This window comes from Leucoraja erinacea, unplaced genomic scaffold (genome assembly GCF_028641065.1).
Source record: "Leucoraja erinacea ecotype New England unplaced genomic scaffold, Leri_hhj_1 Leri_1445S, whole genome shotgun sequence".
NCBI classification, from domain to species: domain Eukaryota; kingdom Metazoa; phylum Chordata; class Chondrichthyes; order Rajiformes; family Rajidae; genus Leucoraja; species Leucoraja erinaceus.
Window position 1 is genome coordinate 10,097 of NW_026575721.1, and position 16,846 is coordinate 26,942.

General features: G+C 43.1%; 1 non-coding gene across 1 annotated transcript; it reads right to left on the minus strand.

The window, feature by feature from the left end:
• Positions 1 to 16,115: 16,115 nt before the first annotated feature.
• Positions 16,116 to 16,244, minus strand: LOC129715840 (U6atac minor spliceosomal RNA). The gene has a single exon (XR_008726560.1). It is a non-coding gene; the product is annotated as a U6atac minor spliceosomal RNA (small nuclear RNA).
• Between the last annotated feature and the right edge of the window lie 602 nt (positions 16,245 to 16,846).

Below are 16,846 nucleotides of genomic sequence, written 5' to 3' on the forward strand. Positions count from 1 at the left end.
CTCAGTCTCAGTCACAGAGACCGACGTCAGGAAATCCTTCAGAGGGGTGTGCCCTCGAAAAGTGCCTGGACCTGATGATATACCTGGGCGGCTTCTAAAAACCTGTTTGGACCAACTGGCTGGAGTTTATACATTGGACATTTTCAACCTCTTACTTCTGAGGTCTGAGGTTCCCACCTGCTTTAAAAGGGCATCAATTATACCAGTGCCCAAGAAGAGTAAGGTGACATGCCTCATACATAGAAAACAGGTGCAGGAGTAGGCCATTCGGCCCTTCGAGCCTGCACTGCCATTCAATATGATCATGGTTCATCATCCAACTCAGTATCCCGTACCTGCCTTCTCTCCATACCCCATGATCCCTTTAGCCACAAGGGCCACATCGAATTCCCTCTTAAATATAGCCAATGAACTTGCCTCAACTACCCTCTGTGGCAGAGAATTCCAGAGATTCACCACTCTCTGTGTATGAAAAATATTTTTCTCATCTCGGTCTTAAAGGATTTCCCCCATATCCTTAAGCTGTGACCCCTTGTCCTGGACTTCCCCAACATTAGGAACAATCTTCCTGCATCTAGCCTGTCCAACCCCTTAAGAATTTTGTAAGTTTCTATAAGATCCCCCCTCAATCTCCTAAATTCTAGCGCGTATAAGCCGAGTCTATCCAGTCTTTCTTCATATGAAAGTCCTGACATCCCAGGAATCAGTCTGGTGAACCTTCTCTGCACTCCCTCTATGGCAATAATGTCCTTCCTCAGATTTGGAGACCAAAACTGTACGCAATACTCCAGGTGTGGTCTCACCAAGACCGTGTACAACTGCAGTAGAACCACCTGCTCCTATACTCAAATCATTTTGCTATGAATGCTAACATACCATTTCCTTTCTTCACTGCCTGCTGCACCTGTATGCATACTTTCAATGACTGCTGTACCATGACACCCATGTCATGGTACAATGACTATCGACCAGTGGCACTAACGCCTGGGGTGATGAAGTGCTTTGAGAGGTTGATCATGGCGCAAATAAACTCCTGCCTCGACAAAATCCTGGACCCACTGCAGTTCGCTTACCGCCACAACAGGTCAATGGTGGATGCGATCTCGCTGGCCCTCCACTCCGCTCTGGACCACGTGGACAACAAAAACTCATGTCAGGCTATTATTCATTGATTATAGCTCGGCATTTAATACAATCATCCCCTCCAAGCTGGTCACCAAACTCGTAGAACTGGGTCTCTGCACATCCCTCTGCAATTGGATCCTCGACTTCCTCATTCACAGACCAGTCTGTTCGTATTAGTGGAAATGTCAGACTCGATAACAATCAGCACGGGAGCACCTCAAGGCTGCGTGCTCAGCCCCCTGCTGCACTTACTCTATACTCATGACTGTGTAGCCGGTCATAGTGCAAACTCCATCATCAAGTTCGCTAACGTCTCCACTGTTGTGGGACATATCACTGATGGGGATGAGTCAGAGTACAGAAGAGAGATCGAGCGACTGTCCATATGGTGCCAGCACAATAACCTGGCCCTCAACACCAACAAAACCAAGGAACTGAGTGTGGACTTTGGAAGGATTAGGGTGGGAACCCACAGTCCTGTTTATATCAACTGAGAGTCGGTTTGTCACGGAGGACTCTCTCTAACTTCTACAGGTGCACAGTAGAGAGCATGCTGAACGATTGCATTGTGGCTTGGTTCGGCAACTTGAGCGCGCTGGAGAGGAAAAGACTACAGAAAGTAGTAAACACTGCCCAGTCCATCATCGGCTCTGACCTTCCTTCCATCGAGGGGATCTATCGCAGTCACTGCCTCAAAAAGGCTGGCAGTATCATCCTGGCCACACACTCATCTCCCCGCTACCTTCAGGTAGAAGGTACAGGAGCCTGCAACAACCAGGTTCAGGAATAGCTACTTCCCCACAGCCATTAGGCTATTAAACCTGGCTCGGACAAAGCTCTGAACATTAATAGCCCATTTTACTTCGGAGTCACGTGAGTGACTACGTGAAGAAGCCCGCGTACGACGCATGCGTGTCATATCGCTACACACATTCGAACTCGTCATCGCTGGAGGAAGGACGTTCCTCCAAATTGGCAGGACTTGAACCTGCAACAGGTAAGGGAACTTCGTTTTTTGTACTTACCTTTTTTTTTTTATCTAGAAGGCTGATGAAGCTGGCTGGGGAGAGTCTGCAGAATTGCAGGCAGCCAGCACCGGCCGGGGGCCGTTAATTTCTTTTAAACAGGAGCGGACCCGACTTTAGAGCCAGGACAACGGTCGCTGGAGCAGTTTCCCGACAACTCCGTAACAGCCCCACTAGTCGGTGAGTGCATGACTAATTTATGGGTCTGAGGGGCTGGAAGGTGCGGAACTGACGGGGGTTCCGCAGGTCTAAAAATAGCGGGGAGCGGTCAGTGCCGAGAGCACTGAGTACGCGTTGGGACCGCTGGAACGCGCTGGAATAGAGGCGGCGGGGGGGGGGGACAGGCAACAGGCTGAATTCCCGTTATGGGAATAGCTGTGCCAAACTTACCCCACCCCCCGATTTTCTCCAGTTTTTGTTTATTACTACACCTGTCCACAGCTGGGATATATAGGACCAGCAGCTGGCTGGGGAGAGTCTGCAGATTGCAGGCAGCCAGCAGAGGCTGGGGGCCCGTTAATTTGTTTTAAAACAGGGGACGGAGCCGACTTCAGCGACAGGATAACGACGCTGCAGCAGGGTTTCCTGACGACTCGGGTACAACACCACGGACCCTTACTATAGGTATGTGGGAAAATGGTGTAAAACAAAAATGGGGTTTTCATAAAATATGTGTGTTAATCCTTTTGTTAAAGTACTAGATGGTTCCGAGGCGCTGGAAGTGCGGAAAGGGCGCATTAACGGCACTTCCGCAATGTTCTAAAAATAGCGAGCTGTCAGTGCCGAAGAGCACTGAGCACGCGTTGGACCCGCTAGCCCACGCTGAAGGAAGCCGGTACGAGTGGCTGCAGCATGATCAGCAGCCAGCACAGGTGCCTGGGAGTACCGGGACCGGGTGGAGTGGTGGACCCACATACAGGACCGGTGTGGTCAGCGGCGGAGCGAGGACCCGCAAACCAGTGCCCGTGTGTACGGGGGACGGGAACAGCGGGGGAAAAAGGAGCTCCTTCATAGTGGCAGTCACATGAATGTGGACAAGGAGCGGCATAGTTATATCGGGCGGCCGGGAGCGACCAGTGCCCGTAGGCATGGGGCCCGGCTGCGGGAAATACCGCGTGCGACTAGTGCCCGAGAGCACCAAGGTCGGCAGGAGCGGTCTGATATATTAAAGCACCCGCGATCGACTAGTGCCCGAGAGCATGTAAGTCGGCTGGAGCGGTTGCTGGAGTAAATTTCTCCACAGTGGCAGGCTCCGGGATATGGAGGATAGCCACAGTGGGCAAAAAATATAAGTCCCACAGCAGTTTCCCATAAGGACTGCATGAAATGTCAGACGCCTCTGAGGAGGGTATTGAAGAGCTGACTGGGCCAGGATGGCTGCCAGTGTTAATAAAGACATCACTGCGAAAGTGATGTGGCGATACAGCCTCCGGATAATACTTACCGATACCGGAGTGAGGATGAGCAGCTGCAAGATATAGCGCAGCCAGCAGCGGCCACTTTTGTGGAGCTGGGGAACCAGTATGAGTGGCTGCAGCAGGTTCGGCCGTCAGTGACATGGTGAATATTTGGGCCGGGACGACCACTGTGGGAGATGCGAACGCCTCTACTTCAGCATCTACCCCAACCTCAACCTCAAGGCCCTCCACAACCACGAGTGAAACCAAGAAAATAACTCAGTTACCACCGATAACCATGGAGGTAGGTGAATCTGGGGCTCCAGAATTAATAGGGAGCACAGAAGTTGGAGGGACATTGCAACTTCATTTGGAAGCATGGTGTAATATAACTATGGACAGATATATTCTTAGAAGTATTAAGGGATATCTGATAGAGTTTCTACACAAACAAAACCTTTCCAGTACAATATACACTGGACAGAATATACATGCTTACTAAATGGGAACAAGCTAAAGCCCACATAGAACTACATAGATTATTCACTAAAGGGGTAATTGAACAAACCAAACCTGAACAACGGGAATTTGTCTCAAACATATTTATTAGAAATAAGAAAGATGGGGGTTGCCGTATTATTATTGATTTATCAACGCTTCACAATGTTGTGCAATATGTTCATTTTAAAATGGATACTTTTAGCACTGCTAAAGAGTTAGTTTCAGCAGGCTACTTTATGGCAAGTATTGATCTTAAAGATGCTTACTATACAATACTCATCAGAGGTAAAATTCTTAAACCAGCTTTGGCATTGCTGCAACAACAAAATCATAGAGTAATTACATAGTTGGATGAATACTTATTGTGGGAATATTTATGAATTGGCATGTCAGGCAGTGGTTGCCACAAAACAATTGTGTGAACAGCTGAGATTCATTATCCATCCAATTAAGTCAAAATTGACACCATTAACACATTTAATATGTTAATGACTTTACTAATAGGAAAAGTCACAGAGTTACAAAAACATTAGAGCACTAAAAATTAATAGAGGCCATTTTTTGAGGGCCAATGGAGCTAACAATTTAAGCCATAAAAGAATTACAATGGTGGGAACACAATGTTAAGTATGGCTCCAACCCAATAGTTATTGACAACCCGTCTGTGCTATTACAAACAGATGCCAGTGCAATTGGTTGGGGTACAACTGATACCATCTTGAGCTCTGGGGGGAGATGGAATATACAAGAAGCAAACCTACTTAACACTAAGGGTATAAAGTACTTAGAAATGTTAAGTGCATTTTATGGGTTAAAATCTTATTGCTCAGGAATGAAACAGCAGCATGTTAGATTGCAGATAGATAATACCTCGGTGGTGGCATATATAAGTCATATGGGTGGAAATATATCAACATCTTGTGATGAATTGGCAAACTCAATTTGGCTATGGTGTGTCCAAAGGACTATTTGGTTATGGGCTACGTATCTACCAGGGATACTAATTTAGTGGCAGACACCAGGTCACAAAAATTTATTGAAAGTACTGAATGGATGTTGGATAGAACGGTATTTGCTGAAATCACAGTAAAGTATGGAAGGCCGGGTATTAGATTTGCATCCAGGTTTTAAATCACCAGTTACCGAGGTATGTATCATTGGAACCAGATCCTGGGGCAGAAGGTACAGATGCATTTTCACTGCACTGGGGGAAATGGTTCATTTATGCATTTCTTCCTTTTTTCTGCCTAATCAATCGGGCACTAAGGGAAATTCAACAGGAATCGGCATCTGGGATTTTCTTAGTACCTGATTGGCTTACCTAACCATGGGTTTCCGTGGTACAGGACATGGTGCTGGAACCATGTATAACTTTAAGACATAGTCCTAAGTTACTGGTGCATCCAGTAACTCAGGATAGCTATCCATGCCATAGAAAATATTGAATTATTGGGTTGTAGACTCTGAAAGACTCGCCAAGGGGCATGGGGCTATCAAGCAGCAAAAGAACTGTGGACATGATCACAGCAGCACAAAGAAGGTCTACACAAAAACAGTATTTAGGTCATATTAAAAAATGGACTAATTACTGCCATAATAACTATCTGGACCACAGAAATAAGGATGTTCCGGCGGTGCTAGAAGTTTTCTCACCAGCCTGCACTATGAAGGACTTAGTTACAGCACTGTGAATAGTGCCAGAAGTGCATTGTCAAGTTATTGGTGGCAAGGAACAGAAAGACAGTCTGTGGGATCACATCCTCTGGTAGTTAAACTTTTAAGAGGCAATTTTAACACCAAGCCACCCAAAACAAGATATAACAAATCTGGGAGGTAAGTGTGGTCCTGACTATGCTAAGGAATTGGTCGCCGGGCTACAGCATTAAATCTGGATAAACTAACTAAGAAATGGTAATGCTGATGGCGCTAGGCACAGCACAAAGGGTCCAGTTATTGCAAAAAAGTAAGACTGGATGGCTTCACTATGGCGGCAGGAAGTTTGGTTTTTGTGATCCAGGACCGTGTTATTAAACATAATAGACCAGGATCAGCGCGGCAGGTCATAGAATTTATGGCCTACCCGGAGGACAAACGCCTCTGTATAGTGAAGCACGTTTTGTTATACAGTGAAAGGACAAAGGCTATCAGAGGCAAGGGAATGGCGTTTAATCAGCTATAAGAAACCGTACCGTAGAGTGTAAATTCAGACCATTTCGCGGTGGCTGAAATATGGGTTACGATAGGCGGGAGTGGACACTAACATATTTAAATCTCACTCCACCAGGGCTGCAGCTACATCCGCAGCAAAACGCCTTGATGTATCCATGGACCAAATCCTCAGGATTGCAGGATGGTTGTCGGAGAAAACGTTTTTTCAGAAATGTTATAACAAACCAGTTAGCAGTATGGGAACGTTTTCGGGGAACATTTTAAGTTCTGTATGATAATTTATCCATGAAGAATACGGGGTTATGATTTGAATTAATTCGATATTATTTATCATTTCCATTAAATAATTGGTATGAATGTTTTGAATATCATTAACAATTTCTCCCAAACTACCAAGGCAGTTGTGAAGCATGGACTCGTTCCACGGCATGAGGTCACAGAGCTTTGAAATCTTCACGTAGTCACTCACGTGACTCCGAAGTAAAATAGTAAGATTAAACGAGAACTTACCAGTTTGAAGTTTGATCTGTATTTTATGAGGAGGAACGTTGAGGGAATACGTGCCCTCCGCACCCACCCTCGTATGGTCATATGTTAAACTGGTATCTCTTTAATAATCTTACTATTTTAGGTCATTATAGTGTATCTGTGACCTCACACCGCTGCTTTGAAGGATGACACGCATGCGTCGTACGCGGGCTTCTTCACGTATTCCCTCAACGTTCCTCCTCATAAAATACAGATCAAACTTCAAACTGGTAAGTTCTCGTTTAATCTTACTATTATCTGTTATTTGCACTTTATTTATTCATGTGTGTATATATTTATATAATGGTATATGGACACACTGATGTGTTTTGTAATCAATGACTACTATGTTCTGTTGTAGAAACATAGAAAACAGGTGCAGGAGGAGGCCATTCGGCCCTTCGAGCCTGCACCGCCATTCAATATGATCATGGCTGATCATCCAACTCAGTATCCTGTACCTGCCTTCTCTCCATACTGCCTGATCCCTTTAGCCACTAGGGCCACATCTAACTTCCTCTTAAATATAGCCAATGAACTGGCCTAAACTACCTTCTGTGGCAGAGAATTCCAGAGATTCACCACTCTCTATGTTCTGTCGTGCTGAAGCAAAGCAAGAATTTCATTGTCCTATCAGGGACATGACAATAAACTCTCTTGAATCTCTTGAAGAAAGTCTGTTTTGAATTTGAAAAAAAATACTTGTGGTTGTTCTCCAACTCTCACATGCATAATAAAGAGGAATTGTTATCTTCTTAAAGTGACTAATGTGGTTTGTTGTCTTATATCGCGGTTAGAACTTTAACAAGGTGTGACAATAGACAATAGGTGCAGAAGTAGGCCATTTGGCCCTTCGAGCCAGTACTGACATTCAATGTGATCATGGCTGATCTTGTAGAGGTATATATAATCATGAGGGGGATAGTGTGAATGCACTGAATCTTTACCCAGGGTAAAGGAATCAAGAACCAGAGTTCTTGATTCCTGGTCAGCGAGGAGATTTGCAAAGGTTACTGGAGAGACTTTAAACTAGAACGGTTGGTGGAGGGACTCAAATAGAGAAAGCTAGTAGACCGTGCGAGGCAGGAGGCAGAGAAGGGAAGCACTCAGACCCAACATGTAGGGAGAAAGAAGAAAAATATAATAAACAGAGAATAAGAGGTGGTGGGTTTCTTAAATGTGTGAGCAGATAGACATAGGGGTGTAAAATGAGGGTAGAAGCAATGGGTAGCAAGGTGAAAAGTAAAAGTGGTAGGCAAACAAATCCAGGGCAAAAATCAAAAAGGGCCATTTTTCAACATAATTATATAAGGGGTAAGATTGGTATAAACAAGCCTGAAGGCTTTGTGTCTCAATGCAAGGAGCATTCGTAATAAGGTGGATGAGTTGAATGTGCAGTTAGCTATTAATGATTATGATATAGTTGGGATCACGGAGACATGGCTCCAGGGTGACCAAGGCTGGGAGCTGAACATCCAGGGATATTCAATTTTCAGGAGGGATAGACAGAAAGGAAAAGGAGGTGGGGTAGCATTGCTGGTTAGAGAGGAGATTAACGCAATAGAAAGGAAGGACATTAGCTTGGAGGATGTGGAATCAATATGGGTAGAGCTGCGAAACGCTAAGGGGCAGAAAATGTTAGTGGGAGTTGTGTACAGGCCTGTAGTAGTGGAGTTGGGGATGGCATCAAACAGGAAATTAGAAATGCGTGCAACAAGGATAAAACAGTTATAATGGGTGACTTCAATCTACATATAGATTGGGTGAATCAAATTGGCAGGGGTGCTGAGGAAGAGGATTTCGTGGAATGTATGCGAGATAGTTTTCTAAACCAACATGTAGAGGAACCAACGAGAGAGCAGGCTATTCTAGACTGGGTATTGAGTAATGAGGAAGGATTAGTTAGCAGTCTTGTGGTGCGTGGCCCCTTGGGCAAGAGTGAACATAATATGGTTGAGTTCTTCATTAGGATGGAGAGTGACATAATTATTTCAGAAACAAGGGCTCTGAACTTAAAGATAGGTAACTTTGAGGGTATGAGACGTGAATTGGCCTAGATAGACTGGCAATTGATTCTTAATGGGTTGACGGTGGATATGCAATGGAAGGCATTTAAAGGCTGCATGGATAAACTACAGCAATTGTTCATCCCAGTTTGGCAAAAGAATAAATCAGGGAAGGTAGAGCATCCATGGACAACAAGGGAAATCAGGGATAGTATCAAAACAAAAGATGAAGCATACAAATTAGCCAGAAAAAGCAGCCTACCAGAGGACTGGGAGAAATTCAGTCCAGCAGAGGAGGACAAAGGGCTAATTGGGAAAGGGAAAATAGATTATGAAGGAAAACTGGCAGGTAACATAAAAACTGACTGAAAAGATTTTTGTAGATATGTGAAGAGAAAAAGATTAGTTAAAACAAATATAGGTCACTTGCAGTCAGAAACAGGTGAATTGATCATGGGGAACATGACATTAATCTGCCGGAAATAGCAGGGGACCGGGGGTCAAATGAGATGGAGGAACAGAGTGAAGTCCAGGTTAGCCGGGAAGTGGTGTTAGGTAAATTGAATGGATTTAAGGCTGATAAATCCCCAGGGCCAGATATGCTGCATCCCAGAGTACTTGGGGAAGTAGCCCCAGAAATAGTGGATGCATTAGTGATAATTTTTCAAAACTCTTTAGATTCTGGAGTAGTTCCTGAGGATTCGAGGGTATCTAATGTAACCCCACGTTTTAAAAAAGGAGGGTGAAAGTAAAAGGGGAATTACAGACTAGTTAGTCTAACATCGGTAGTGGGGAAACTGCTAAAGTCAGTTATTAAAGATGGGATAGCAGCACATTTGGAAATTGGTGAAATCATTGGACAAAGTCAGCATGGATTTATGAAAGGTAAATCATGTCTGACGAATCTTATAGAATTTTTCGAGGAGGTAAATAGTAGAGTGGATAAGGGAGAACCAGTGGATGTGTTATATCTGGACTTTCAGGCTTTCGACAAGGTCCCACATAAGAGATTAGTATGCAAACTTAAAGCACACGGTATTGGGGTTTCAGTATTGATGTGGATAGAGAACTGGCTGGCAGACAGGAAGCAAAGAGTAGGAGTAAACGGGTCCTTTTCACAATGGCAGGCAGTGACTAGTGGGGTACCGCAAGGCTCAGTGCTGGGACCCCAGCTATTTACAATATATATTAATGATTTGGACGAGGGAATTAAATGCAACATCTCCAAGTTTGCGGATGACACAAAGCTGGGGGGCAGTGTTAGCTGTGAGGAGGATGCCAGGAGGCTGCAAGATGACTTGGATAGGCTGGGTGAGTGGGAAAATGCATGGCAGAGCAGTATAATGTGGATAAATGTGAGGTTATCCACTTTGGTGCCAAAAACAGGAAAGTACACTATTACCTGAATGGTGGCCGATTAGGAAAAGGGGAGATGCAACGAGACATGGGTGTCATGGTACACCAGTCATTAAAAGTGGGCATGCAAGTGCAGCAGGCAGTGAAGAAAGCGAATGATATGTTAGCATTCATAGCAAACGAATTTGAGTATAGGAGCAGGGAGGTTCTACTGCAGCTGTATATGGTCTTGGTGAGACCACACATGGACTATTGCGTACAGTTTTGGTCACCTAATCTGAGGAAGGACATTCTTGCCATAGAGGGAGTACAGAAAAGGTTCACCAGACTGATTCCTGGGATGTCAGGACTTTCATATGAAGAAAGACAGGATAGACTTGGCTTGTACTTGCTAGAATTTAGATGATTGAGGGGGGATCTTATAGAAACTTACAAAATTCTTAAGAGGTTGGACAGGCTAGATGCAGGAAGATTGTTCCAGATGTTGGGGAAGTCCAGAACAAGGGGTCACAGTTTAAGGATAAAGGGGAAATCTTTTAGGACTGAGATGAGAAAAACATTTTTTACACAGAGTGGTGAATCTCTGGAATTCTCTGCCACAGAATGTATTTGAGGCCAGTTCATTGGCTATATTTAAGAGGGTGTTAGATGTGGCCCTTGTGGCTAAAGGGATCAGGGGGTATGGAACAAAAGCAGGTACAGGATACTGAGTGGGATGATCAGCCATGAGCATATTGAATGGTGGTGCAGGCTCAAAGGGCTGACTGGCCTACTCCTGCACCTATTTTCTATGTTTCTTAGGTTTAAGGTGGGATGGGAAAGATTTAATAGGAGCCGGATGGACAACTTTTCATTCAGGGGGTAGTAAGAATTTGGAATGTGTTGCCAGAGGGGATTGTTAGGGCAAGTACTATAACAATATTGAAAATACATTTGGACAGATACATGAATAGAAAAGTTTTAAAGGGACATGGGCCAAACGTGAGAAAATGGGACTAGCTTAGATGGTCGGTGTCTTGGTCAGTATGGACATATTGGGCTGAAGGGTCTGTTACCGTGCTGTATGACTCTAAGCAGGCCATTTGTCCATACCTCTTTGCCCATTTACACTAATCCATTAGCCAGCATTAGATTTGTATCCTTCCATGCATTACATAGCAGAATCATGAATTGGACCTTTAAGATTGTAATCTCCTTATTGCTTCTGGTGTCACATGCTCCGGCATATAGGAATTCAAAGATGGGCTAGATGAATGTGTGGCCAAAGGGATGGTGTAGGAGGAAGGGACAAGGTCCAATATCCTTGCTGGTAATTTTACTCCTATTGTTGGGAAGATTTGAAACTAATTTGTTCGGGGGAAGAAAATTTGACAAAAATCTTTTAAATGTGTTATCATTTCAAGTGTTTTCTTTTTGTTTGTACTTGGAAAAAGTAGCAATGTTACAAAATTTTGAGATTTAAAAAATCAAGTCTGCAATTTATCCCATCAGATAAAGCATAACAATAAGTTTAATTTGATACATAATTCACTTTCATATCTCAAGTAATAGAAAAGTTATGGCCATTTTCATACTCGGAAATTAGCATCTTGTTCCCTATTGATTTTCTATGGACATAACAAAAAAGCTGTGATCGTGGACAGTCAAAAGCACATAACCTTCTGAAAAATTAAGAGAACTGAATGAAATTTTCAGTTATCCTAGATTGAACCATTCTGAATCAAATATAAAATAATCTAACTTGGATGACCTGAAATTAAAGCATATAATTAGTTAGTTACCCAATTGTAGCTAATTTCAAACTTCAATTTACTAGATCTAAACATCTATCCATTTCTTAATAAATGATTAACATTTTTAAATAGCCCAAGTGTCCAAATAATATTCACAAATAATTCACAATAAAACATGATTTTTAAATCTCATTTACATCAATTTATAGGCCAAATGGAAGGAATTTAGTGTTCATTTGCTGTAAATTAAAGTCAATTTAAATCGGCCTTCTAGTGGGTTCATGTGGAACGCGCTGGTTTAGAACGTTCACATTGCGCTAGATTTATGCCCTCAAATGCCCAGAAAAATACTGCGGGATATAAAGAGCCCAAAATGAACTACTCGCTATAGAAAACTTTAATAACAGGGTTATATACATGCCCCATTTAATGTAAAAATAAGGTACATACCTTTAATTGTTTGCTTTATAAAACCCTGGGGCTGCGAGAGGTTGCGGAGTGAGATAGTGGTTTTTAAATTACTCTTTTTACAAGGCCATAAAAACTAATAATACCTTTTGCGACGGGGTCTTCCAGCGATTTTCCGTTAATGATTTACTAGGCTGAACATTTTCGATTGCAACAGCCTAGTAAAAATCGCGTTTTAAACCCGCCCCCTCTAAACAGCGCCAAAATCACACACAAGGGGTGGGGCAGATGCTCAGCCACGATTCAGGTAGGTTTTGTAACATACCTAGAAAAAGGGACAAGAAATAATCATAACATTTCCTGATTTTGCAAAGTTATACAAATTATGTTTTGCTCGGGGGGAAATCTGAATATTTTGAAAGTATGCATTCGCCTTTTGACGTATATTTCATTTTGATTTGAATTTACAATCATCAAACCATGACATTAATAAAGGGGGTATATGTTTGTGGAAATGCTACCTTTTTAAAAGTACGACTTTCGAGAAATCAAAAATGCTTTAGAAATATACATTTTGCCCAGAGTAGGTGAATCGAGGACCAGAGGACAAATTTAAGGTGAAGGGGAAAAGATTTCATAGGTATCTGATGGGTAACATTTTCCACACAAAGGGTAGTGGGTGTGTGAAACTAGCTGCCAGGGGAGGCAGGTGAGGCAGGGACTATCCCAATGTTTAAGAAACAGTTAGACTGATACATGGATAGGGCATGTTTGAAGGGATATGGACCAAAAGCAGGTAGTGTAGCTGGCGGGTGTGGGCAAGTTGGGCCGAAGGGCCTATTTTCACACTGCATGACTACATTAACTCCACCATGCATGAATGCTCCAAATTCAAGTGGTCAAGTTTTATTGCCATATAGTCAAGCATAGAAAATAGGTGCAGGAATAGGCCATTCGGCCCTTCGAGCCAGCACTGCCATTCAATATGATCACGGCTGTTCATCTAAAATTAGTACCACTTTCCTGTTTTTTACCCACATCCCTTGATTTCGTTAGCCCCTAGAGCTAAATGTAACTCATGAAAACATCCAGTGAATTGGCCTCCATTGCAGAGAATAGTAAGTTAAACAAGAACTTACCAGTTTGAAGTTTGATCTTTATTTTATGAGGCGTTACGAAGAGCGATTACGTGAAGACCCCGCCAGTCCGCATGCACGTCAATCTTCAAAGCATTGGTGTGAAATCACAGACAACAGCAGTCGAAGTAACATAGAAGTAAGACTTGGAGAAGACTAGAACTACCGAGTGATCTTTATGAGAGCGGGTAGGGAGCGGTGGACACGTAATCGCTCATCGTAACTACTCATAAAATAAAGATCAAACTTCATACTGGTAAGTTCTTGTTTAATCTTACTATTTTACCTCGGAGTCACGTGAATGATTCCGTGAAGATTTCAAAGCTCTATGATTTCATGCCGTGAGAAACGAGTCTACACAACCACGACTGCTTCATTGACAGATGAGGGAAACATTCATAATGAATAAATAATAGTAACTACTCTCATCCGGGAGTAAACTAACCAGTGAACCTAAAATAGAGTTGGCAAATACCCCTGGTCTATCAATATCAGTATCTACTCCTGTATGAGCCAAACCCCGTTTTAACCACCTGGAGATGGTCTAAACCAACACCTTTTTATAAAGTTTTTGTAATTAACAAACATTTCTAGTTCAGAGCCTCTAAGGCTCTTCGTGAACTAGACGTATTGTTGTATATGTGTGACCATACACAGCCGAAGGTCCATGGGGTATGCCATGAAACTTGTTTGAGACCTCACGTCCGCTCTGCTTAACTAAACATTAAAAGATAATATTATTTGCAGATGTAACCATCCTGTCCAGTCACAATATGTAGTGACTGAACCCGTTGCGCTGAGACCAGCGCCATGAGGATAACTACCTTATGAGAGCCGAGCCAAAGCTAAGGATGTAGCTGGAGCCCCCTGGTGAAATAGTGTTAATACCACTTCAATATCCCACACTGCCCTGTGCTTGTCCTGGGAGAACTTGTGTGAAAGATATCCTTTATAACTCGGTATTAGAGGGTGAAAACCGACTGAGTGGGTCCCGTTTGCTGTAGCAAATATGATGGGAAGACACGTTGGGCACAGTTAATGGTCCTATAACTTAATTTATTGTCAAAGAACTATTTGAAATGAACTCCAAGACGTCAGTTATCTGTACCATATTAGATATAACATAAGTATTTAAACAAACGCTTCCCATCTCCTGAAGAGGAAATGTAATGGTTTCCTTTCTTGGTGCTATCACTGCACTCTGCAGCGAGCACATACATGGATCGGTCTGACAATCCGAGCCGCAGGAGCCGTCTATGCAGAATCTATAACTCAATAAATTGATTTTATCATGCAGAGACTGGTTTCCCGAGCCACAGGCTGAACCAGCAATTTTTAGGTTTAGAATAACCGTAAAAGGTTTTATTATTATTCCTGACAAAGCGGGAAGCATAGGTCAGTCAGACAGAACAACCTAAAGCAGGATCTTCCTGACTTTATTGCAAGACCCGACTAATGAGGCAAAATGAATGGAGACAAACATAACTTCTTTCTCCTTGTATCTTTTGCCACTGTTATGCCACATATTTTTGCAACCGGTAAATGAGCCTGGAAACAAACATATCAATTCGGTGTTCCATTGAACCATAATTTCATTAAATGCTTTGTGATCCAACACCCATTTTGTGTTGTCATTGATTGTACATGATGATACTCCAACGTAAAATGAGATTAGGTAAATTACTACAGGATATTCTGTCTTGATTGCACCCACGTGACTAACATACGCCACCACCATAGTGTATCAACTTAACGTTGAGCATGCAGATTATGCATATTCACTCAATAACCCTTTAACCTATAGGTAGTTCATACCAATAACTGAATAATTGTTAACTGATGCAAATCTCCTCCGCCTCCGAACTAGATGGCATTCATAATTTTCCACTTTAGAGCCACATCAGTTTATAATATAACTGAAATTTCACTGACCAGATTACTGGAGAAATGCTGAATACTGTTCGTCCACCATAATGACCTTGGTAGCTTCAGCTGGTAATAGCATAAGGTCTGTCAAAAGACCTACATGGCATTTGAGAGATTACTACTTTGCACAATGTAAGTTCCCCCACTTGCACAGCTGAACCACAGCCACTATATTGCCAATTATACTTGATGAATAGAGGCTGTTTCATCGCAACAAGATTGTTGGAGGTTCCTATTAATTCCAATCTCTTACACCAGGGCGGAGTCACAGGCTAATTAATAGTTAATAGATAAATCCCAATGATGAACAAGTTTAGTTGGTATTACCTTAATTTTCTTAAACATAGTTTGAGGCTGAAAGTTGAATTTAGCAACATACAGCGTTAGAATATCCTCCAGATAAGACAATAAATGTTTATGAGCTCTGAGCAGTCCAAGCATTGCTTTAATAATCTGGTAAATAACCTGGGAACTGAAGTTAACCCATTTTGCAATGTTTTATTATTGCCTTTATCCAGATAAATTTCAAATGTCCCCAGTGATCTCTGTAAATGGGAGCATCCTAAGGAAATCAGAAGCGAATTTTCCTATTCGGAATCATTTATACGGCACATGCGAGTTAAACAACATTTTGTATCTTTTTCACAATGAACAGGCCATGCCTGCAAATTCCGTACCTGCTCGAGCAACAACTCTGACCCGATTTCCGAGCCTGTCCCGAAAGCCAATCCTGGCCATAATACTGAGCCTGCCTCGAAAGACAATTCTGGACATAATTCTGAGCTTGCCTGTAGACAAATCTGGCCCAATTCTGTGCTTGGAACCCTAGTATTGTGCAGTTTTACATGGTTAGATGCCACAAGCATTTGTGTGTTGTAAGGCCACTAGGACCACTTCCATCCTTATCAAGGGGAATGCTACTTTCATACCACACATGTTATCATTATCATTTGTACAAAACAAGTGTAAATATTACCAACCCATATTTTTCCTGAGCCCGACGTAAAATCAGATTCACAATTCTCTGGGTGAAGAAAGTTTCTCCTCATCTCAGTCCTAAATGGTGTACCCTTATTCTTAAACTGTGACCCCTGGTTCTGGACTCCCCCAACATCAGGAACATTTTTCCTGCAGTTAAGTGAAAATCTAGCAGGCAAGCAGGATGTTTTCTCCAACTACCCCCACTTGAAGGCCACTATCTTCCACCGTTTCTACCCAGTGCTTGTTATCTACTTCCAGCAGCCACTGGTTGTCCTCCAGGATGCACCGAGCCGCAGCCGGGTACATGCTGATCACCAGGGCGAATTCGGCGCAGAGATTCTCATGGCAGCGGCGCAACGCTTCCGACGCCTCTGACGGCCCGGAACTCTTGCACTGAGGCTGCTCCATGGCCGGATCGGCAGCGAGCCCCGCAAACAGTCGCCAGCCTGGTTCCCCGTCCGCATCTACTCCCGCTGCTGCTTCTGCCTCCATCCCTCCCTCCAACACCCACGACCAGGTTGCTCAGAGCACAGCAGCTTCTCGTCCGCAGCCGGA